We start from the raw sequence: 24,999 nt of genomic DNA, 5'->3' as shown, positions 1-24,999 counted from the left end.
TCTCTCGCCACCAGAGGATACATTTGACATTATAATAAATACATTCTCTCGCCACCAGAGGATACATTTGACATTATAATAAATGCATTCTCTCGCCACCAGAGGATACATTTGACATTATAATAAATACATTCTCTCGCCACCAGAGGATACATTTGACATTATAATAAATACATTCTCTCGCCACCAGAGGATACATTTGACATTATAATAAATACATTCTCTCGCCACCAGAGGATACATTTGACATTATAATAAATACATTCTCTCGCCACCAGAGGATACATTTGACATTATAATAAATACATTCTCTCGCCACCAGAGGATCCAGTTTCGGAAGCAGATTATTCAGCAGGAAATAAAATTCCCGGATTTTTGAATTCCATTAGAATGCATATCGTGTGTGAATTCTGAATAAGTAATGTGTGCGTGTGAGTGATATATATTCATAATATTTGTTGTACATTTCACGCACTGCGCATAATTTCATGTACTTTCTTGGGTGTTTCTAATGGTATTAAATGAAACTTGTTAACCATGAAGCACTTGACGTTACGATAAAAATACACGAGTTGAGAATTTATAAAACAATTTCCTACAGATAATAAAATATTTGGTTGTAAGTTAGTTTATCAGCTGTCTCTAATTAATTATCAGGATACATACATATATATATAGGCAGATGTGTAAGGGTACATATATACGGGTAGTTATTGTATAGGAACATATAAAAGGGTAGATATTAGCTATGTAAGGATACATATATAACGGTAGATATTAGCTATGTAAGGATACATATATAATGGTAGATATAAATATGTAAGAATACATATATAAGGGTAAATATAGGTATGTAAGGATACATATATAATGGTAGACATAAATATGTAAGGATGCATAAATACTGGTAGATATAGATATGTAAGGATACATATATAATGGTAGATATAAATATGTAAGGATACATATATAATGGTAGACATAAATATGTAATGATACATATATAATGGTAGACATAAATATGTAAGGATACATATATAATGGTAGATATAGATATGTAACGATACATATATAATGGTAGATATAGATATGTAACGATACATATATAAGTGTAGATATAGATATGTAAGGATACATATATAATGGTAGATATAGATATGTAACGATACATATATAATGGTAGATATAGATATGTAAGGATACATATATAATGGTAGATATAGATATGTAACGATACATATATAATGGTAGATATAGATATGTAAGGATACATATATAATGGTAGATATAGATATGTAACGATACATATATAATGGTAGATATAGATATGTAACGATACATATATAATGGTAGATATAGATATGTAACGATACACATATAATGGTAGATATAGATATGTAAGGATACACATATAATGGTAGATATAGATATGTAAGGATACATATATAATGGTAGATATAGATATGTAACGATACATATATAATGGTAGATATAGATATGTAACGATACATATATAATGGTAGATATAGATATGTAAGGATACATATATAATGGTAGATATAGATATGTAACGATACATATATAATGGTAGATATAGATATGTAAGGATACATATATAATGGTAGATATAGATATGTAACGATACATATATAATGGTAGATATAGATATGTAAGGATACATATATAATGGTAGATATAGATATGTAACGATACATATATAACGTATGTAAACATCCCTGATCTGCTTCATTGTAACCTTTATTAACACTTGTTTCAACTTCTAACAACGATTTCTTTACAAGTAGCTCCACTTATCATTCTCTTCTATTTATCCCAATTTTTTTCATAAATAGGCCAGTCGGTCATGTCGTTCGTCACGAGCAAGGTATCTAATACATGATCGATTTTTACTATTAAATTTCTCCTTGCGTGACTGGTTCCACTTTGTCCTGATCATCTAGCCCAGTTCTTCCAAATCTTATCCATAAAATCTCTACTGGAAAAAAATAAATTAATATCCCTAACGTCTTATTACGTGTTCATGTGCACTTGGCCGAACTGTCAATACTAAAATCCACAATTGTTTCCCTGGACTTACGTGTTCAACGTGGTATTACACATGTGATGTCAGAGCTATCAACGTTTCTTCTTACTTTACCCTGCTGATTTTGCAAACAAATAACAATGTATTATAGCAGAGAAGAAACTACAATAGAGACAAGTCTTTTGAAGGTTTCAGGTGTTATGGAAAATCAGGTGGTAAAGTGGTCGATGGTGAAAGATACTGCTGTTAGGTCAGACTTGGAGCTAAAACTTCAGTAACACATCTGAACGTTTTCTTACAACAGAATTTAAACAGTATACTAAAACTTTGTCATGGTTAATGAAGATAAACTCAGTAAATTATGAATAATAGTCAAGACTAATTCTCCTATTCAGTTGTCGTCTCTAAGTAAGAAGTGAGAGACTAGAGTAGCGGGAAACCAAGTAATCAACAACAGACACCACCAACACTCGGACCACTCTTTCACTGAGGAATAGTGGGATTGTTCGTGACGTTAAAACGCTCCCACGGCTGAAAGGGTAAGCGTGTTCGGTGACGGGGATTTCAATCCTCTACCCACACATTGTGGGTCGAATGCCCTAACCAAAAAACTTAAATAAAAACACCGTCAGTACCAATTGTTACTGCTGACAGTATTTTCCTGGTTTATATAAAACTCTGACGACTCATATTGTTTAGTATAATCCAGTATTTGTGTTATACAATACAGGGGGTGTGATCGTTACTATGGTAACGTTAAAAGTTTCTTTTTTCCGATTGCCTAATTTACCCGAATAGAAACCAAAGGCCGGTTGGAGAGGTCACCTGTTTTAACCACTTGCACAACTATAAAGTAGTGTAATGACTGCTAGTAGACACTAACATGAAGTAACATAAGAAACACTTAAAGCTGCATTCTGTACCATCGTGACGTCAGTAAAATGATCTCATGCCATGAATCACGAGAAGAATACACTTGTAGGCTACAACACAGCATGACATATCAACATTCCAACAAAGTAAAAATAAAAATATTTGCTATTCTCAATGTTTGTTCAGTCTGTCGTATAACAATGTATTCACTGTACAGTTCAGTTTGTCGTATAACAATGTATTCACTGTACAGTTCAGTCTGTCGTATAACAATGTATTCACTGTACAGTTCAGTCTGTCGTATAACAATGTATTCACTGTACAGTTCAGTCTGTCGTATAACAATGTATTCACTGTACAGTTCAGTCTGTCGTATAACAATGTATTCACTGTACAGTTCAGTCTGTCGTATAACAATGTATTCACTGTACAGCTCAGTTTGTCGTATAACAATGTATCCACTGTACAGTTCAGTCTGTCGTATAACAATGTATCCACTGTACAGTTCAGTCTGTCGTATAACAATGTATTCACTGTACAGTTCAGTCTGTCGTATAACAATGTATCCACTGTACAGTTCAGTCTGTCGTATAACAATGTATTCACTGTACAGTTCAGTCTGTCGTATAACAATGTATTCACTGTACAGTTCAGTCTGTCGTATAACAATGTATTCACTGTACAGTTCAGTCTGTCGTATAACAATGTATTCACTGTACAGTTCAGTCTGTCGTATAACAATGTATTCACTGTACAGTTCAGTCTGTCGTATAACAATGTATTCACTGTACAGTTCAGTCTGTCGTATAACAATGTATCCACTGTACAGTTCAGTCTGTCGTATAACAATGTATCCACTGTACAGTTCAGTCTGTCGTATAACAATGTATTCACTGCACAGTTCAGTCTGTCGTATAACAATGTATCCACTGTACAGTTCAGTCTGTCGTATAACAATGTATCCACTGTACAGTTCAGTCTGTCGTATAACAATGTATTCACTGCACAGTTCAGTCTGTCGTATAACAATGTATTCACTGTACAGCTCAGTTTGTCGTATAACAATGTATTCACTGTACAGTTCAGTCTGTCGTATAACAATGTATCCACTGTACAGTTCAGTCTGTCGTATAACAATGTATTCACTGTACAGCTCAGTTTGTCGTATAACAATGTATTCACTGTACAGTTCAGTCTGTCGTATAACAATGTATTCACTGTACAGCTCAGTTTGTCGTATAACAATGTATTCACTGTACAGTTCAGTCTGTCGTATAACAATGTATTCACTGTACAGTTCAGTCTGTCGTATAACAATGTATTCACTGTACAGCTCAGTTTGTCGTATAACAATGTATCCACTGTACAGTTCAGTCTGTCGTATAACAATGTATTCACTGTACAGTTCAGTCTGTCGTATAACAATGTATTCACTGTACAGTTCAGTCTGTCGTATAACAATGTATCCACTGTACAGTTCAGTCTGTCGTATAACAATGTATCCACTGTACAGTTCAGTCTGTCGTATAACAATGTATTCACTGTACAGTTCAGTCTGTCGTATAACAATGTATCCACTGTACAGTTCAGTCTGTCGTATAACAATGTATCCACTGTACAGTTCAGTCTGTCGTATAACAATGTATTCACTGTACAGTTCAGTCTGTCGTATAACAATGTATTCACTGTACAGCTCAGTCTGTCGTATAACAATGTATCCACTGTACAGTTCAGTCTGTCGTATAACAATGTATTCACTGTACAGTTCAGTCTGTCGTATAACAATGTATTCACTGTACAGCTCAGTCTGTCGTATAACAATGTATTCACTGTACAGCTCAGTTTGTCGTATAACAATGTATTCACTGTACAGTTCAGTCTGTCGTATAACAATGAAACACTTATACCAGCACTGCTTATTTGTTACTTTACAAATGTTAACATGACAAGTTAATAATAAATGATAACATGGTATGTTAGGATTGAAATATAAACGTTAAAACTCTATATTTTAGTAACACTAAGTGTCTAACGGTAGCACTATATTTTAGTAACACTAAGTGTCTAACGGTAGCACTATATTTTAGTAACACTAAGTGTCTAACGGTAGCACTATATTTTAGTAACGCTAAGTGTTTAATGGTAGCACTATATTTAAGTAACACAAAGTGTCTAACAGTAGCACTATATTTATGTAACTCTAAGTGTCTAATGGTAGCACTATATTTTAGTGAAACTAAGTGTCTAACGGTAGCACTGTATTTTAGTAACACTAAGTGTCTAACGGTAGCACTATATTTATGTAACTTTAAGTGTCTAATGGTAGCACTATATTTTAGTGAAACTAAGTGTCTAACGGTAGCACTGTATTTTAGTAACACTAAGTGTCTAACGGTAGCACTATATTTTAGTAACACTAAGTGTCTAACGGTAGCACTATATTTTAGTAACACAAAGTGTCTAACAGTAGCACTATATTTATGTAACTCTAAGTGTCTAATGGTAGCACTATATTTTAGTGAAACTAAGTGTCTAACGGTAGCACTGTATTTTAGTAACACTAAGTGTCTAACGGTAGCACTATATTTATGTAACTTTAAGTGTCTAATGGTAGCACTATATTTTAGTGAAACTAAGTGTCTAACGGTAGCACTGTATTTTAGTAACACTAAGTGTCTAACGGTAGCACTATATTTTAGTAACACTAAGTGTCTAACGGTAGCACTATATTTTAGTAACGCTAAGTGTTTAATGGTAGCACTATATTTAAGTAACACAAAGTGTCTAACAGTAGCACTATATTTATGTAACTCTAAGTGTCTAATGGTAGCACTATATTTTAGTGAAACTAAGTGTCTAACGGTAGCACTGTATTTTAGTAACACTAAGTGTCTAACGGTAGCACTATATTTATGTAACTTTAAGTGTCTAATGGTAGCACTATATTTTAGTGAAACTAAGTGTCTAACGGTAGCACTGTATTTTAGTAACACTAAGTGTCTAACGGTAGCACTATATTTTAGTAACACTAAGTGTCTAACGGTAGCACTGTATTTTAGTAACACTAAGTGTCTAACGGTAGCACTATATTTTAGTAACACTAAGTGTCTAATGGTAGCACTATATTTTAGTGAAACTAAGTGTCTAACGGTAGCACTGTATTTTAGTAACACTAAGTGTCTAACGGTAGCACTATATTTTAGTAACACTAAGTGTCTAATGGTAGCACTATATTTTAGTGAAACTAAGTGTCTAACGGTGACACTATATTTATGTAACACTAAGTGTCTAATGGTGACACTATATTTTAGTAACACTAAGTGTCTAACGGTAGCACTATATTTTAGTAACACTAAGTGTCTAACGGTAGCACTATATTTTAGTAACACTAAGTGTCTAACGGTAACACTATATTTATGTAACACTAAGTGTCTAACGGTAGCACTATATTTTAGTAACACTATATTTATGTAACACTAAGTGTCTAATGGTGGCACTATATTTATGTAACACTAAGTGTCTAACGGTAGCACTATATTTTAGTAACACTAAGTGTCTAATGGTGACACTATATTTATGTAACACTAAGTGTCTAACGGTAGCACTATATTTTAGTAACACTAAGTGTCTAACGGTAGCACTATATTTTAGTAACACTAAGTGTCTAACGGTAACACTATATTTATGTAACACTAAGTGTCTAATGGTGACACTATATTTTAAAGTTTTCTTTACTTTTATTGCTGGCGTTTTTTTTTTCTTTAATTTGCACATGTTATTTTTGTTTTTTGTTCCCCTTACAAAAAATTCTTTATTTTAGGCCTAGCTCCTCAACTCTGCGCATGCTCTGTATTAGAGTTATAGCCACGGTCTAAACAGAAGTGACATGGAGTGGTGCTTAATAAAACTCAGTTTGTTTGTTGAAGTGCTTCACAAATCTTGTCACTAAAGACTGTCCTTCTTGGTTATCCATACCACAGTTTTACAGTTAAACGAGACATTATGAAAAGAAGAAAGGAATAATAAAGCTTTTAATGTTTCTCAAGCTTTTATGACGAGCTTCGGGGCAAATGTTTTGAAGCAGAGATGTATTATTACTCGTTTGCAGTTCCGAGTGTATTGATAACATTCGAACTATGGATGGGTTGATTCAGCAGAAAATCGACAGAAAAAAATGCTTTGAGACCGAACTTTCAAAGTGTGTTCTCTGTGTAAAAATGTTTACTTTAGTCTGAGGAAATACGGAGACGTCAAACAGCGTCTTAATAAGGATAAAATCACTTGGAAAAACTGTCGTTTGAACATGGAGGTTTTTCGTAGTTGTTGTATAAACATGCTTTAGGCACAGCTTAAAACATTTAGTGCAATATATCCTTACATTGAAATTAAAATCTAAAAACTTTCATGGAACTCGAAAGTAAATAAAATATCATCTCTAACTGCACGGAAACCACGGATACTCGACTCCAGTTTCCAAAACTGGAACATGGTTAAGAGTTGTGTTGACGCATAACTCACAGTTTTACGCATCTGGTTTCACATTTACGTGGTTTCAGTTTTTCTATGAGTTAAACTGCGTTACATACAAATCTTGTTCTTCATAGCTTATTGTTTCTCTCATGATAACAGTCGGGCTTTCTTTCTATGGTTCAGTTTGTGTCCACGTTTACCGAACTGCCTTTTCAAACTCAGTTCACGCAGTGATGTTCACATAACCAAGTACCAGTTATTTTCACAATTTGTTTGTTTTTGAATTTCGCGCAAAGCTACACGAGGGCTATCTGCGCTAGCCGTTCCTAATTTTGCAGTGTAAGACTAGAAGGAAGGCAGCTAGTCATCACCACCAGCCGCCAACTCTTGGGCTACTCTTTTACGAACGAAAAGTGAGATTGACCGTCACGTTATAACGCCCCACGGCTGATAGGGCAAGTATGTTTGGTGAGACGGGGATTCGAACCCGCGACCCTCAGATTACGAGTCAAAAGCCTTAACCCATCTGGCCGTGTCGGGCTTCACAATTTGTCTTTGAATGTTCGTCGTCAAAGGACAAGCATTTCGTTCAATGTTTCACATCGACGTACGCACTATTATGGATCACTTCAGTTTTGTTACTTCCATACAGACTCGTTCAAGTAGCCTGAAATGAGATAGTTTCTGTGCTCGTTATGAATTCATAGCTTCATTTGTCCCTGTACTGCGTAGGATATAAATATTTTATTCAATGATAGAGCAGTACATTTATCGATACAGACAATAAACAAACAACGACTTATCGTACAAATTGTCGTCATCACAGAAAGATCAGTAATGTAGTCAGGTCGTCGTGAGAGAGAACTGTTCCTGTTGTAACTGAGTTGACATGTGGAAAATAACTGTTGATAGGAAGTCAAGTTTGTATTCATAACCTAGGGAATTGTTATGTGTACAAACATATAGAACCCGTTATGAATTTAAATATGTACAAACACTGGCTCAACGAGAAATAAATATGTACAAACATTTGATCAGACAAGAATAAGCGTATACAAACACTGGTTCAGCGAGAAATAAATATGTACAAATATTTGATCAGGCAAGATTAAATGCGTATAAAGACTAATACAGAAAACGTAAATATGCACTAACACTAGTTCAGACAAGAGCATATATGCACAAACACTAGTTCAGACAAGTATAATATGCACAAACACTAGTTTATAAAACTGTATTATGACGTGTAGCTTGCCTACCCGTCTACCTGTATTCCTACGTATTTATCTATCACCTATGTTATCTGTCAATCTAACCATATGATTATTTGACCGTCTATCTATTTGTTTACTTACTCATTTATTAGTCTGCTTAATGATTTACCTATCTGCCTATTTATAGACCTGCTTGGCTCACTGTCTGTGTCTAACCCTTTACCTACTTAGTCATCGACCTGTCTGTTAACTGTATATCATGTGCGAAACATGCTTTCCTTGTAGCTTTAGTTAATTATGACGAAAAGCCCTGTCAATACAATGTAGCTTTAGTTTATTATGACGAAAAGCCCTGTCAATACAATGTAGCTTTAGTTAATTATGACGAAAAGCCCTGCCAATACAATGTAGCTTTAGTTAATTATGACGAAAAGCCCTGCCAATACAATGTAGCTTTAGTTTATTATGACGAAAAACCCTGCCAATACAATGTAGCTTTAGTTTATTATGACGAAAAGCCCTGCCAATATAATGTAGCTTTAGTTAATTATGACGAAAAGCCCTGCCAATACAATGTAGCTTTAGTTAATTATGACGAAAAGCCCTGTCAATATAATGTAGCTTTAGTTAATTATGACGAAAAGCCCTGTCAATATAATGTAGCTTTAGTTAATTATGACGAAAAGCCCTGTCAATATAATGTAGCTTTAGTTAATTATGACGAAAAGCCCTGCCAATACAATGTAGCTTTAGTTTATTATGACGAAAAGCCCTGCCAATATAATGTAGCTTTAGTTAATTATGACGAAAAGCCCTGCCAATACAATGTAGCTTTAGTTAATTATGACGAAAAGCCCTGTCAATATAATGTAGCTTTAGTTAATTATGACGAAAAGCCCTGCCAATACAATGTAGCTTTAGTTAATTATGACGAAAAGCCCTGCCAATACAATGTAGCTTTAGTTTATTATGACGAAAACCCTGCCAATACAATGTAGCTTTAGTTTATTATGACGAAAAGCCCTGCCAATATAATGTAGCTTTAGTTAATTATGACGAAAAGCCCTGCCAATACAATGTAGCTTTAGTTAATTATGACGAAAAGCCCTGTCAATATAATGTAGCTTTAGTTAATTATGACGAAAAGCCCTGTCAATATAATGTAGCTTTAGATTATTATGACGAAAAGCCCTGTCAATACAATGTAGCATTAGTTAATTATGACGAAAAGCCCTGCCAATACAATGTAGCTTTAGTTAATTATGACGAAAAGCCCTGCCAATACCATGTAGCTTTAGTTAATTATGACGAAAAGCCCTGTCAATATAATGTAGCTTTAGTTAATTATGACGAAAAGCCCTACCAATACAATGTAGCTTTAGTTAATTATGACGAAAAGCCCTGTCAATATAATGTAGCTTTAGTTAATTATGACGAAAAGCCCTGCCAATACAATGTAGCTTTAGTTAATTATGACGAAAAGCCCTGCCAATACAATGTAGCTTTAGTTAATTATGACGAAAAGCCCTGTCAATATAATGTAGCTTTAGTTAATTATGACGAAAAGCCCTGTCAATACAATGTAGCTTTAGTTTATTATGACGAAAAGCCCTGTCAATACAATGTAGCTTTAGTTAATTATGACGAAAAGCCCTGCCAATACAATGTAGCTTTAGTTAATTATGACGAAAAGCCCTGCCAATACAATGTAGCTTTAGTTTATTATGACGAAAAACCCTGCCAATACAATGTAGCTTTAGTTTATTATGACGAAAAGCCCTGCCAATATAATGTAGCTTTAGTTAATTATGACGAAAAGCCCTGCCAATACAATGTAGCTTTAGTTAATTATGACGAAAAGCCCTGTCAATATAATGTAGCTTTAGTTAATTATGACGAAAAGCCCTGTCAATATAATGTAGCTTTAGTTAATTATGACGAAAAGCCCTGTCAATATAATGTAGCTTTAGTTAATTATGACGAAAAGCCCTGCCAATACAATGTAGCTTTAGTTTATTATGACGAAAAGCCCTGCCAATATAATGTAGCTTTAGTTAATTATGACGAAAAGCCCTGCCAATACAATGTAGCTTTAGTTAATTATGACGAAAAGCCCTGTCAATATAATGTAGCTTTAGTTAATTATGACGAAAAGCCCTGCCAATACAATGTAGCTTTAGTTAATTATGACGAAAAGCCCTGCCAATACAATGTAGCTTTAGTTTATTATGACGAAAAACCCTGCCAATACAATGTAGCTTTAGTTTATTATGACGAAAAGCCCTGCCAATATAATGTAGCTTTAGTTAATTATGACGAAAAGCCCTGCCAATACAATGTAGCTTTAGTTAATTATGACGAAAAGCCCTGTCAATATAATGTAGCTTTAGTTAATTATGACGAAAAGCCCTGTCAATATAATGTAGCTTTAGATTATTATGACGAAAAGCCCTGTCAATACAATGTAGCTTTAGTTAATTATGACGAAAAGCCCTGCCAATACAATGTAGCTTTAGTTAATTATGACGAAAAGCCCTGCCAATACCATGTAGCTTTAGTTAATTATGACGAAAAGCCCTGTCAATATAATGTAGCTTTAGTTAATTATGACGAAAAGCCCTACCAATACAATGTAGCTTTAGTTAATTATGACGAAAAGCCCTGTCAATATAATGTAGCTTTAGTTAATTATGACGAAAAGCCCTGCCAATACAATGTAGCTTTAGTTAATTATGACGAAAAGCCCTGCCAATACAATGTAGCTTTAGTTAATTATGACGAAAAGCCCTGTCAATATAATGTAGCTTTAGTTAATTATGACGAAAAGCCCTGTCAATATAATGTAGCTTTAGTTAATTATGACGAAAAGCTCTGCCAATACAATGTAGCTTTAGTTTATTATGACGAAAAGCCCTGCCAATATAATGTAGCTTTAGTTAATTATGACGAAAAGCCCTGCCAATACAATGTAGCTTTAGTTAATTATGACGCAAAGCCCTGTCAATATAATGTAGCTTTAGTTAATTATGACGAAAAGCCCTGCCAATACAATGTAGCTTTAGTTAATTATGACGAAAAGCCCTGCCAATACAATGTAGCTTTAGTTTATTATGACGAAAAACCCTGCCAATACAATGTAGCTTTAGTTTATTATGACGAAAAGCCCTGCCAATATAATGTAGCTTTAGTTAATTATGACGAAAAGCCCTGCCAATACAATGTAGCTTTAGTTAATTATGACGAAAAGCCCTGTCAATATAATGTAGCTTTAGTTAATTATGACGAAAAGCCCTGTCAATATAATGTAGCTTTAGATTATTATGACGAAAAGCCCTGTCAATACAATGTAGCTTTAGTTAATTATGACGAAAAGCCCTGCAATACAATGTAGCTTTAGTTAATTATGACGAAAAGCCCTGCCAATACCATGTAGCTTTAGTTAATTATGACGAAAAGCCCTGTCAATATAATGTAGCTTTAGTTAATTATGACGAAAAGCCCTGCCAATACAATGTAGCTTTAGTTAATTATGACGAAAAGCCCTGTCAATATAATGTAGCTTTAGTTTATTATGACGAAAAGCCCTGCCAATACAATGTAGCTTTAGATTATTATGACGAAAAGCCCTGCCAATACAATGTAGCTTTAGTTGATTATGACGAAAAACCCTGTCAATACAATGTAGCTTTAGTTAGTTATGAGGAAAAGCCCTGCCAATACAATGTAGCTTTAGTTTATTATGACGAAAATCCCTGCCAATACAATGTAGCTTTAGTTCGTTATGACGAAAAATCCTGACAATACAATGTAGCTTTAGTTAATTATGACGAAAAGCCCTGCCAATACAATATAGCTTTAGATCATTATGACGAAAAGCCCTGCCAATACAATGTAGCTTTAGTTAATTATGACGAAAAGACCTATCAATACAATGTAGCTTTAGTTAATTATGACGAAAAGCCCTATCAATACAATGTAGCTTTAGTTAATTATGACGAAAAGCCCTGCCAATACAATGTAGCTTTAGTTAATTATGACTAAAAGCCCTATCAATACAATGTAGCTTTAGTTAATTATGACGAAAAGACCTATCAATACAATGTAGCTTTAGTTAATTATGACGAAAAGCCCTATCAATACAATGTAGCTTTAGTTAATTATGACGAAAAGCCCTGCCAATACAATGTAACTTTAGTTTATTATGACTAAAAGCCCTATCAATACAATGTAGCTTTAGTTTATTATGACGAAAAGCCCTATCAATACAATGTAGCTTTAGTTAATTATGACGAAAAGCCCTGTTAATACAATGTATCTTTAGTTTATTATGACGAAAAGCCCTGTCAATACAATGTAGCTTTAGTTTATTATGACGAAAAGTCCTGTCAATACAATGTAGCATTAGTTTATTATAACGAAAAGCCCTGTCAATATAATGTAGCTTTAGTTTATTATAACAAAAAGCCCTCCCAATACAATGTAGCTTTAGTTAATTATGACGAAAAGCCCTATCAATACAATGTAGCTTTAGTTAATTATGACGAAAAGCCCTGCCAATACAATGTAACTTTAGTTTATTATGACTAAAAGCCCTATCAATACAATGTAGCTTTAGTTTATTATGACGAAAAGCCCTATCAATACAATGTAGCTTTAGTTAATTATGACGAAAAGCCCTGTTAATACAATGTATCTTTAGTTTATTATGACGAAAAGCCCTGTCAATACAATGTAGCTTTAGTTTATTATGACGAAAAGTCCTGTCAATACAATGTAGCATTAGTTTATTATAACGAAAAGCCCTGTCAATATAATGTAGCTTTAGTTTATTATAACAAAAAGCCCTGCCAATACAATGTAGCTTTAGTTTATTATGACGAAAAGCCCTGCCAATACAATGTAGCTTTAGTTAATTATGACGAAAAGCCCTATCAATATAATGTAGCTTTAGTTTATTATAACAAAAAGCCCTCCCAATACAATGTAGCTTTAGTTAATTATGACGAAAAGCCCTATCAATACAATGTAGCTTTAGTTAATTATGACGAAAAGCCCTGCCAATACAATGTAACTTTAGTTTATTATGACTAAAAGCCCTATCAATACAATGTAGCTTTAGTTTATTATGACGAAAAGCCCTATCAATACAATGTAGCTTTAGTTAATTATGACGAAAAGCCCTGTTAATACAATGTATCTTTAGTTTATTATGACGAAAAGCCCTGTCAATACAATGTAGCTTTAGTTTATTATGACGAAAAGTCCTGTCAATACAATGTAGCATTAGTTTATTATAACGAAAAGCCCTGTCAATATAATGTAGCTTTAGTTTATTATAACAAAAAGCCCTGCCAATACAATGTAGCTTTAGTTTATTATGACGAAAAGCCCTATCAATAGAATGTAGCTTTAGTTAATTATGACGAAAAGTCCTGTCAATATAATGTAGCTTTAGTTAATTATGACGAAAAGCCCTGCCAATACAATGTAGCTTTAGTTAATTATGACGAAAAGCCCTGTCAATATAATGTAGCTTTAGTTAATTATGACGAAAAGCCCTGCCAATACAATGTAGCTTTAGTTAATTATGACGAAAAGCCCTATCAATACAATGTAGCTTTAGTTAATTATGACGAAAAGCCCTGTCAATACAATGTAGCTTTAGTTAATTATGACGAAAAGCCCTGCCAATACAATGTAGCTTTACTTAATTATGACGAAAAGCCCTGCCAATACCATGTAGCTTTAGTTAATTATGACGAAAAGCCCTGCCAATACAATGTAGCTTTAGTTGATTATTACGAAAAACCCTGTCAATACAATGTAGCTTTAGTTAGTTATGAGGAAAAGCCCTGCCAATACAATGTAGCTTTAGTTTATTATGACGAAAATCCCTGCCAATACAATGTAGCTTTAGTTCGTTATGACGAAAAATCCTGACAATACAATGTAGCTTTAGTTAATTATGACGAAAAGCCCTGCCAATACAATATAGCTTTAGATTATTATGACGAAAAGCCCTGCCAATACAATGTAGCTTTAGTTAATTATGACGAAAAGCCCTATCAATACAATGTAGCTTTAGTTAATTATGACGAAAAGCCCTATCAATACAATGTAGCTTTAGTTAATTATGACGAAAAGCCCTATCAATACAATGTAGCTTTAGTTAATTATGACGAAAAGCCCTGCCAATACAATGTAGCTTTAGTTTATTATGACTAAAAGCCCTATCAATACAATGTAGCTTTAGTTTATTATGACGAAAAGCCCTATCAATACAATGTAGCTTTAGTTAATTATGACGAAAAGCCCTGTTAATACAATGTATCTTTAGTTTATTATGACGAAAAGCCCTGTCAATACAATGTAGCTTTAGTTTATTATGACGAAAAGTCCTGTCAATACAATGTAGCATTAGTTTATTATAACGAAAAGCCCTGTCAATATAATGTAGCTTTAGTTTATTATAACAAAAAGCCCTGCCAATACAATGTAGCTTTAGTTTATTATGACGAAAAGCCCTGTCAATACAATGTAGCTTTAGTTAATTATGACGAAAAGCCCTGCCAATACAATGTAGCTTTAGTTCATTATGACGAAAAACCCTGCCAATACAATGTAGCTTTAGTTTATTATGACGAAAAGCCCTGTCAATACAATGTAGCTTTCGTTTATTATGACGAAAAGTCCTGTCAATACAATGTAGCATTAGTTTATTATAACGAAAAGCCCTGTCAATATAATGTAGCTTTAGTTTATTATAACAAAAAGCCCTGCCAATACAATGTAGCTTTAGTTTATTATGACGAAAAGCCCTGCCAATACAATGTAGCTTTAGTTAATTATGACGAAAAACCCTGCCAATACAATGTAGCTTTAGTTCATTATGACGAAAAACCCTGCCAATACAATGTAGCTTTAGTTTATTATGACGAAAAGCCCTGTCAATACAATATAGCTTTAGTTTATTATGACGAAAAGCCCTGTCAATACCATGTAGCTTTAGTTAATTATGACGAAAAGCCCTGCCAATACAATGTAGCTTTAGTTTATTATGACGAAAAGCCCTGCCAATACAATGTAGCTTTAGTTGATTATGACGAAAAACGCTGTCAATACAATGTAGCTTTAGTTAATTATGACGAAAAGCCCTGCCAATACAATGTAGCTTTAGTTAGTTATGAGGAAAAGCCATGCCAATACAATGTAGCTTTAGTTCGTTACGACGAAAAATCCTGACAATACAATGTAGCTTTAGTTAATTATGACGAAAAGCCCTGCCAATACAATGTAGCTTTAGTTTATTATGACGAAAAGCCCTGTCAATACAATGTAGCTTTAGTTAATTATGACGAAAAGCCCTGCCAATACAATGTAGCTTTAGTTTATTATGACGAAAAGCCCTGTCAATACAATGTAGCTTTAGTTTATTATGACGAAAAGCCCTGCCAATACAATGTAGCTTTAGTTAATTATAACAAAAAGCCCTGCCAATACAATGTAGCTTTAGTTCATTATGACGAAAAGCCCTGCCAATACAATGTAGCATTAGTTTATTATAACAAAAAGCCCTGTCAATACAATCTAGCTTTAGTTTATTATGACGAAAAGCCCTGTCAATACAATGTAGCTTTAGTTAATTATGACGAAAAGCCCTGCCAATACAATGTAGCTTTAGTTTATTATGACGAAAAGCCCTGCCAATACAATGTAGCTTTAGTTAATTATGACGAAAAACCCTGCCAATACAATGTATCTTTAGTTCATTATGACGAAAAGCCCTGCCAATACAATGTAGCTTTAGTTTATTATGACGAAAAGCCCTGTCAATACAATATAGCTTTAGTTTATTATGACGAAAAGCCCTGTCAATACCATGTAGCTTTAGATTATTATGACGAAAAGCCCTGCCAATACAATGTAGCTTTTGTTTATTACGACGAAAAGCCCTGCCAATACAATGTAGCTTTAGTTCGTTACGACGAAAAATCCTGACAATACAATGTAGCTTTAGTTAATTATGACGAAAAGCCCTGCCAATACAATGTAGCTTTAGTTTATTATGACGAAAAGCCCTGCCAATACAATGTAGCTTTAGTTTATTATGACGAAAAGCCTTGCCAATACAATGTAGCTTTAGTTAATTATGACGAAAACCCTGCCAATACAATGTAGCTTTAATTTATTATGACGAAAAGCCCTGTCAATACAATGTAGCTTTAGTTTATTATGACGAAAAGCCCTGTCAATACAATGTAGCTTTAGTTTATTATGACGAAAAGCCCGGCCAATACAATGTAGTTTTAGATTATTATGACGAAAAGCCCTGTCAATACAATGTAGCTTTAGTTTATTATGACGAAAAGCCCTGCCAATACAATGTAGCTGTAGTTTATTATGACGAAAAGCCTTGCCAATACAATGTAGCTTTAGTTAATTATGACGAAAGTCCCTGCCAATACAATGTAGCTTTAGTTTATTATGACGAAAAGCCCTGCCAATACAATGTAGCTTTAGTTAATTATGACGAAAAACCCTGTCAATACAATGTAGTTTTAGTTTATTATGACGAAAAACCCTGTCAATACAATGTAGTTTTAGTTTATTATGAACAAAAGCCCTGTCAATACAATGTTGCTTTAGTTTATTATGACGAAAAGCCCTGCCAATACAATGTAGCTTTAGTTTATTATGACGAAAAGCCCTGCCAATACAATGTAGCTTTAGTTAATTATGACGAAAAATCCTGCCAATACAATATAACATTAGTTTATTATGACGAAAAGCACTGTTAATACAATGTAGCTTTAGTTAATTATGACGAAAAGCACTGTTAATACAATGTAGCTTTAGTTAATTATGACAAAAAGCCCTGCCAATACAATGTAGCTTTAGTTAATTATGACGAAAAACCCTGTCAATACAATGTAGCTTTAGTTTATTATGACGAAAAGTCCTGTCAATACAATGTAGCATTAGTTTATTATAACGAAAAGCCCTGTCAATATAATGTAGCTTTAGTTTATTATGACGAGAAGCCCTGCCAATACAATGTAGCTTTAGTTTATTATGACGAAAAGCCCTATCAATACAATGTAGCTTTAGTTTATTATGACGAAAAGCCCTATCAATACAATGTAGCTTTAGTTAATTATGACGAAAAGCCCTGTTAATACAATGTAGCTTTAGTTTATTATGACGAAAAGCCCTGTCAATAGAATGTAGCTTTAGTTTATTATGACGAAAAGCCCTATCAATACAATGTAGCTTTAGTTAATTATGACGAAAAGCCCTGTTAATACAATGTAGCTTTAGTTTATTATGACGAAAAGCCCTATCAATAGAATGTAGCTTTAGTTTATTATGACGAAAAGCCCTATCAATACAATGTAGCTTTAGTTAATTATGACGAAAAGCCCTATCAATACAATGTAGCTTTAGTTAATTATGACGAAAAGCCCTATCAATACAATGTAGCTTTAGTTAATTATGACGAAAAGCCCTGCCAATACAATGTAGCTTTAGTTTATTATGACTAAAAGCCCTATCAATACAATGTAGCTTTAGTTTATTATGACGAAAAGCCCTATCAATACAATGTAGCTTTAGTTAATTATGACGAAAAGCCCTGTTAATACAATGTAGCTTTAGTTTATTATGACGAAAAGTCCTGTCAATACAATGTAGCATTAGTTTATTATAACGAAAAGCCCTGTCAATATAATGTAGCTTTAGTTTATTATGACGAGAAGCCCTGCCAATACAATGTAGCTTTAGTTTATTATGACGAAAAGCCCTATCAATACAATGTAGCTTTAGTTTATTATGACGAAAAGCCCTATCAATACAATGTAGCTTTAGTTAATTATGACGAAAAGCCCTGTTAATACAATGTAGCTTTAGTTTATTATGACGAAAAGCCCTGTCAATAGAATGTAGCTTTAGTTTATTATGACGAAAAGCCCTGTCAAATCAATGTAGCTTCAGTTTATTATGACGAAAAGCCCTGTCAATACCATGTAGCTTTAGTTAATTACGACGAAAAGACCTGCCAATACAATGTAGCTTTAGTTTATTATGACGAAAAGCCCTGCCAATACAATGTAGCTTTAGTTAATTATGACGAAAAACCCTGTCAATACAATGTAGCTTTACTTAATTATGATGAAAAGCCCTGCCAATACAATGTAGCTTTAGTTATTTATGACGAAAAGCCTTGCCAATACAATGTAGCTTTAGTTAATTATGACGAAAATCCCTGCCAATACAATGTAGCTTTAGTTTATTATGACGAAAAGCCCTGTCAATACAATGTAGCTTTAGTTATTTATGACGAAAAGTCCTGTCAATACAATGTAGCTTTAGTTGATTATGACGAAAAATCCTGCCAATACAATGTAACTTTAGTTTATTATGACGAAAAGCACTGTTAATACAATGTAGCTTTAGTTTATTATGATGAAAAGCCCTGTCAATACAATGTAGCTTTAGTTTATTATGACGAAAAGCCCTGCCAATACAATGTAGCTTTAGTTTATTATGACGAAAAACCCTGCCAATACAATGTACCTTTAGTTTATTATAACGAAAAGCCCTGTCAATATAATGTAGCTTTAGTTTATTATGACGAGAAGCCCTGCCAATACAATGTAGCTTTAGTTAATATATGACGAAAAGCCCTGCCAATACAATGTAGCTTTAGTTTATTATGACGAAAAGCCCTATCAATAGAATGTAGCTTTAGTTTATTATGACGAAATGCCATGTCAAATCAATGTAGCTTCAGTTTATTATGACGAGAAGCCCTGCCAATACAATGTATCTTTAGTTTATTATGACGAGAAGCCCTGCCAATACAATGTAGCTTTAGTTAATATATGACGAAAAGCCCTGCCAATACAATGTCGCTTTAGTTTATTATGACGAAAAGCCCTATCAATAGAATGTAGCTTTAGTTTATTATGACGAAAAGCCATGTCAAATCAATGTAGCTTCAGTTTATTATGACGAAAAGCCTTGCCAATACAATGTAGCTTTAGTTAATTATGACGAAAGTCCCTGCCAATACAATGTAGCTTTAGTTTATTATGACGAAAAGCCCTGCCAATACAATGTAGCTTTAGTTAATTATGACGAAAAACCCTGTCAATACAATGTAGTTTTAGTTTATTATGACGAAAAACCCTGTCAATACAATGTAGTTTTAGTTTATTATGAACAAAAGCCCTGTCAATACAATGTTGCTTTAGTTTATTATGACGAAAAGCCCTGCCAATACAATGTAGCTTTAGTTTATTATGACGAAAAGCCCTGCCAATACAATGTAGCTTTAGTTAATTATGACGAAAAATCCTGCCAATACAATATAACATTAGTTTATTATGACGAAAAGCACTGTTAATACAATGTAGCTTTAGTTAATTATGACGAAAAGCACTGTTAATACAATGTAGCTTTAGTTAATTATGACAAAAAGCCCTGCCAATACAATGTAGCTTTAGTTAATTATGACGAAAAACCCTGTCAATACAATGTAGCTTTAGTTTATTATGACGAAAAGTCCTGTCAATACAATGTAGCATTAGTTTATTATAACGAAAAGCCCTGTCAATATAATGTAGCTTTAGTTTATTATGACGAGAAGCCCTGCCAATACAATGTAGCTTTAGTTTATTATGACGAAAAGCCCTATCAATACAATGTAGCTTTAGTTTATTATGACGAAAAGCCCTATCAATACAATGTAGCTTTAGTTAATTATGACGAAAAGCCCTGTTAATACAATGTAGCTTTAGTTTATTATGACGAAAAGCCCTGTCAATAGAATGTAGCTTTAGTTTATTATGACGAAAAGCCCTATCAATACAATGTAGCTTTAGTTAATTATGACGAAAAGCCCTGTTAATACAATGTAGCTTTAGTTTATTATGACGAAAAGCCCTATCAATAGAATGTAGCTTTAGTTTATTATGACGAAAAGCCCTATCAATACAATGTAGCTTTAGTTAATTATGACGAAAAGCCCTATCAATACAATGTAGCTTTAGTTAATTATGACGAAAAGCCCTATCAATACAATGTAGCTTTAGTTAATTATGACGAAAAGCCCTGCCAATACAATGTAGCTTTAGTTTATTATGACTAAAAGCCCTATCAATACAATGTAGCTTTAGTTTATTATGACGAAAAGCCCTATCAATACAATGTAGCTTTAGTTAATTATGACGAAAAGCCCTGTTAATACAATGTAGCTTTAGTTTATTATGACGAAAAGTCCTGTCAATACAATGTAGCATTAGTTTATTATAACGAAAAGCCCTGTCAATATAATGTAGCTTTAGTTTATTATGACGAGAAGCCCTGCCAATACAATGTAGCTTTAGTTTATTATGACGAAAAGCCCTATCAATACAATGTAGCTTTAGTTTATTATGACGAAAAGCCCTATCAATACAATGTAGCTTTAGTTAATTATGACGAAAAGCCCTGTTAATACAATGTAGCTTTAGTTTATTATGACGAAAAGCCCTGTCAATAGAATGTAGCTTTAGTTTATTATGACGAAAAGCCCTGTCAAATCAATGTAGCTTCAGTTTATTATGACGAAAAGCCCTGTCAATACCATGTAGCTTTAGTTAATTACGACGAAAAGACCTGCCAATACAATGTAGCTTTAGTTTATTATGACGAAAAGCCCTGCCAATACAATGTAGCTTTAGTTAATTATGACGAAAAACCCTGTCAATACAATGTAGCTTTACTTAATTATGATGAAAAGCCCTGCCAATACAATGTAGCTTTAGTTATTTATGACGAAAAGCCTTGCCAATACAATGTAGCTTTAGTTAATTATGACGAAAATCCCTGCCAATACAATGTAGCTTTAGTTTATTATGACGAAAAGCCCTGTCAATACAATGTAGCTTTAGTTATTTATGACGAAAAGTCCTGTCAATACAATGTAGCTTTAGTTGATTATGACGAAAAATCCTGCCAATACAATGTAACTTTAGTTTATTATGACGAAAAGCACTGTTAATACAATGTAGCTTTAGTTTATTATGATGAAAAGCCCTGTCAATACAATGTAGCTTTAGTTTATTATGACGAAAAGCCCTGCCAATACAATGTAGCTTTAGTTTATTATGACGAAAAACCCTGCCAATACAATGTACCTTTAGTTTATTATAACGAAAAGCCCTGTCAATATAATGTAGCTTTAGTTTATTATGACGAGAAGCCCTGCCAATACAATGTAGCTTTAGTTAATATATGACGAAAAGCCCTGCCAATACAATGTAGCTTTAGTTTATTATGACGAAAAGCCCTATCAATAGAATGTAGCTTTAGTTTATTATGACGAAAAGCCATGTCAAATCAATGTAGCTTCAGTTTATTATGACGAGAAGCCCTGCCAATACAATGTATCTTTAGTTTATTATGACGAGAAGCCCTGCCAATACAATGTAGCTTTAGTTAATATATGACGAAAAGCCCTGCCAATACAATGTCGCTTTAGTTTATTATGACGAAAAGCCCTATCAATAGAATGTAGCTTTAGTTTATTATGACGAAAAGCCATGTCAAATCAATGTAGCTTCAGTTTATTATGACGAGAAGCCCTGTCAATACAATGTAGCTTTAGTTTATTATGACGAAAAGCCCTGCCAATACAATGTAGCTTTAGTTTATTATGACGAAAAACCCTGCCAATACAATGTACCTTTAGTTTATTATGACGAGAAGCCCTGCCAATACAATGTAGCTTTAGTTAATATATGACGAAAAGCCCTGCCAATACAATGTCGCTTTAGTTTATTATGACGAAAAGCCCTATCAATAGAATGTAGTTTTAGTTAATTACGACGAAAAGACCTGCCAATACAATGTAGCTTTAGTTTATTATGACGAAAAGCCCTGCCAATACAATGTAGCTTTAGTTAATTATGACGAAAAACCCTGTCAATACAATGTAACTTTAGTTAATTATCACTAAAAGCCTTGCCAATACAATGTAGCTTTAGTTTATTATGACGAAAAGCCCTGCCAATACAATGTAGCTTTAGTTATTTATGACGAAAAGCCTTGCCAATACAATGTAGCTTTAGTTTATTATGACGAGAAGCCCTGCCAATACAATGTACCTTTAGTTTATTATGACGAAAAGCCTTGCCAATACAATGTAGCTTTAGTTTATTATGACGAAAAGCCCTGCCAATGCAATGTAGCTTTAGTTATTTATGACGAAAAGCCTTGCCAATACAATGTAGCTTTAGTTAATTATGACGAAAATCCCTGCCAATACAATGTAGCTTTAGTTTATTATGACGAAAAGCCCTGTCAATACAATGTAGCTTTAGTTATTTATGACGAAAAGTCCTGTCAATACAATGTAGCTTTAGTTAATTATGACGAAAAATCCTGCCAATACAATGTAACTTTAGTTTATTATGACGAAAAGCACTGTTAATACAATGTAGCTTTAGTTTATTATGATGAAAAGCCCTGTCAATACAATGTAGCTTTAGTTTATTATGACGAAAAGCCCTGCCAATACAATGTAGCTTTAGTTTATTATGACGAAAAACCCTGCCAATACAATGTACCTTTAGTTTATTATAACGAAAAGCCCTGTCAATATAATGTAGCTTTAGTTTATTATGACGAGAAGCCCTGCCAATACAATGTAGCTTTAGTTAATATATGACGAAAAGCCCTGCCAATACAATGTAGCTTTAGTTTATTATGACGAAAAGCCCTATCAATAGAATGTAGCTTTAGTTTATTATGACGAAAAGCCATGTCAAATCAATGTAGCTTCAGTTTATTATGACGAGAAGCCCTGCCAATACAATGTATCTTTAGTTTATTATGACGAGAAGCCCTGCCAATACAATGTAGCTTTAGTTTATTATGACGAAAAGCCCTGTCAATAGAATGTAGCTTTAGTTTATTATGACGAAAAGCCCTATCAATACAATGTAGCTTTAGTTTATTATGACGAAAAGCCATGTCAAATCAATGTAGCTTCAGTTTATTATGACGAGAAGCCCTGCCAATACAATGTATCTTTAGTTTATTATGACGAAAAGCCCTGTCAATACAATGTAGCTTTAGTTATTTATGACGAAAAGTCCTGTCAATACAATGTAGCTTTAGTTAATTATGAAGAAAAATCCTGCCAATACAATGTAACTTTAGTTTATTATGACGAAAAGCACTGTTAATACAATGTAGCTTTAGTTTATTATGATGAAAAGCCCTGTCAATACAATGTAGCTTTAGTTTATTGTGACGAAAAGCCCTGCCAATACAATGTAGCTTTAGTTTATTATGACGAAAAACCCTGCCAATACAATGTACCTTTAGTTTATTATAACGAAAAGCCCTGTCAATATAATGTAGCTCTAGTTTATTATGACGAGAAGCCCTGCCAATACAATGTAGCTTTAGTTAATATATGACGAAAAGCCCTGCCAATACAATGTAGCTTTAGTTTATTATGACGAAAAGCCCTATCAATAGAATGTAGCTTTAGTTTATTATGACGAAAAGCCATGTCAAATCAATGTAGCTTCAGTTTATTATGACGAGAAGCCTTGCCAATACAATGTATCTTTAGTTTATTATGACGAGAAGCCCTGCCAATACAATGTAGCTTTAGTTAATATATGACGAAAAGCCCTATCAATAGAATGTAGCTTTAGTTTATTATGACGAAAAGCCATGTCAAATCAATGTAGCTTCAGTTTATTATGACGAGAAGCCTTGCCAATACAATGTATCTTTAGTTTATTATGACGAGAAGCCCTGCCAATACAATGTAGCTTTAGTTAATATATGACGAAAAGCCCTATCAATAGAATGTAGCTTTAGTTTATTATGACGAAAAGCCATGTCAAATCAATGTAGCTTCAGTTTATTATGACGAGAAGCCCTGCCAATACAATGTAGCTTTAGTTTATTATGACGAAAAGCCCTATCAATAGAATGTAGCTTTAGTTTATTATGACGAAAAGCCATGTCAAATCAATGTAGCTTCAGTTTATTATGACGAGAAGCCTTGCCAATACAATGTATCTTTAGTTTATTATGACGAGAAGCCCTGCCAATACAATGTAGCTTTAGTTTATTATGACGAAAACCCCTGTCAATACAAAGCTATCCGGATCATTAATGTGGACGAAACCACTTTCTTTATTCTTCCTTATTATATTTCCTAGAAACCAGAACTTCTGTTATCTTTAAGACACTGTTTCCATCTTTTCTGTTTTCTAGGAATCTGGAGATATACTCCAGGGAATTCGTATCTATCCGGCTTGCACTGATTAATTCAAACACATATCTTGTTAGATATGATACTGACATTATTGTAGTTTGAATGATATATTGGTA

The 24,999-nt window shown here is 33.5% G+C and overlaps 1 protein-coding gene across 1 annotated transcript in view; it reads right to left on the bottom strand.

Annotated features, from left to right (window-relative positions):
* Positions 1 to 24,999, bottom strand: part of LOC143228000 (frequenin-1-like) — a 97,293-nt gene that overhangs the window by 25,846 nt on the left and 46,448 nt on the right. The gene's annotated exons all lie outside the window — the stretch shown is intronic.

This window comes from Tachypleus tridentatus, chromosome 10 (assembly GCF_004210375.1).
Source record: "Tachypleus tridentatus isolate NWPU-2018 chromosome 10, ASM421037v1, whole genome shotgun sequence".
Taxonomy (NCBI): Eukaryota; Metazoa; Arthropoda; class Merostomata; order Xiphosura; family Limulidae; genus Tachypleus; species Tachypleus tridentatus.
Note: the sequence above shows the minus strand (reverse complement) of the source record. Positions and strands in the feature narration are given on the sequence as shown.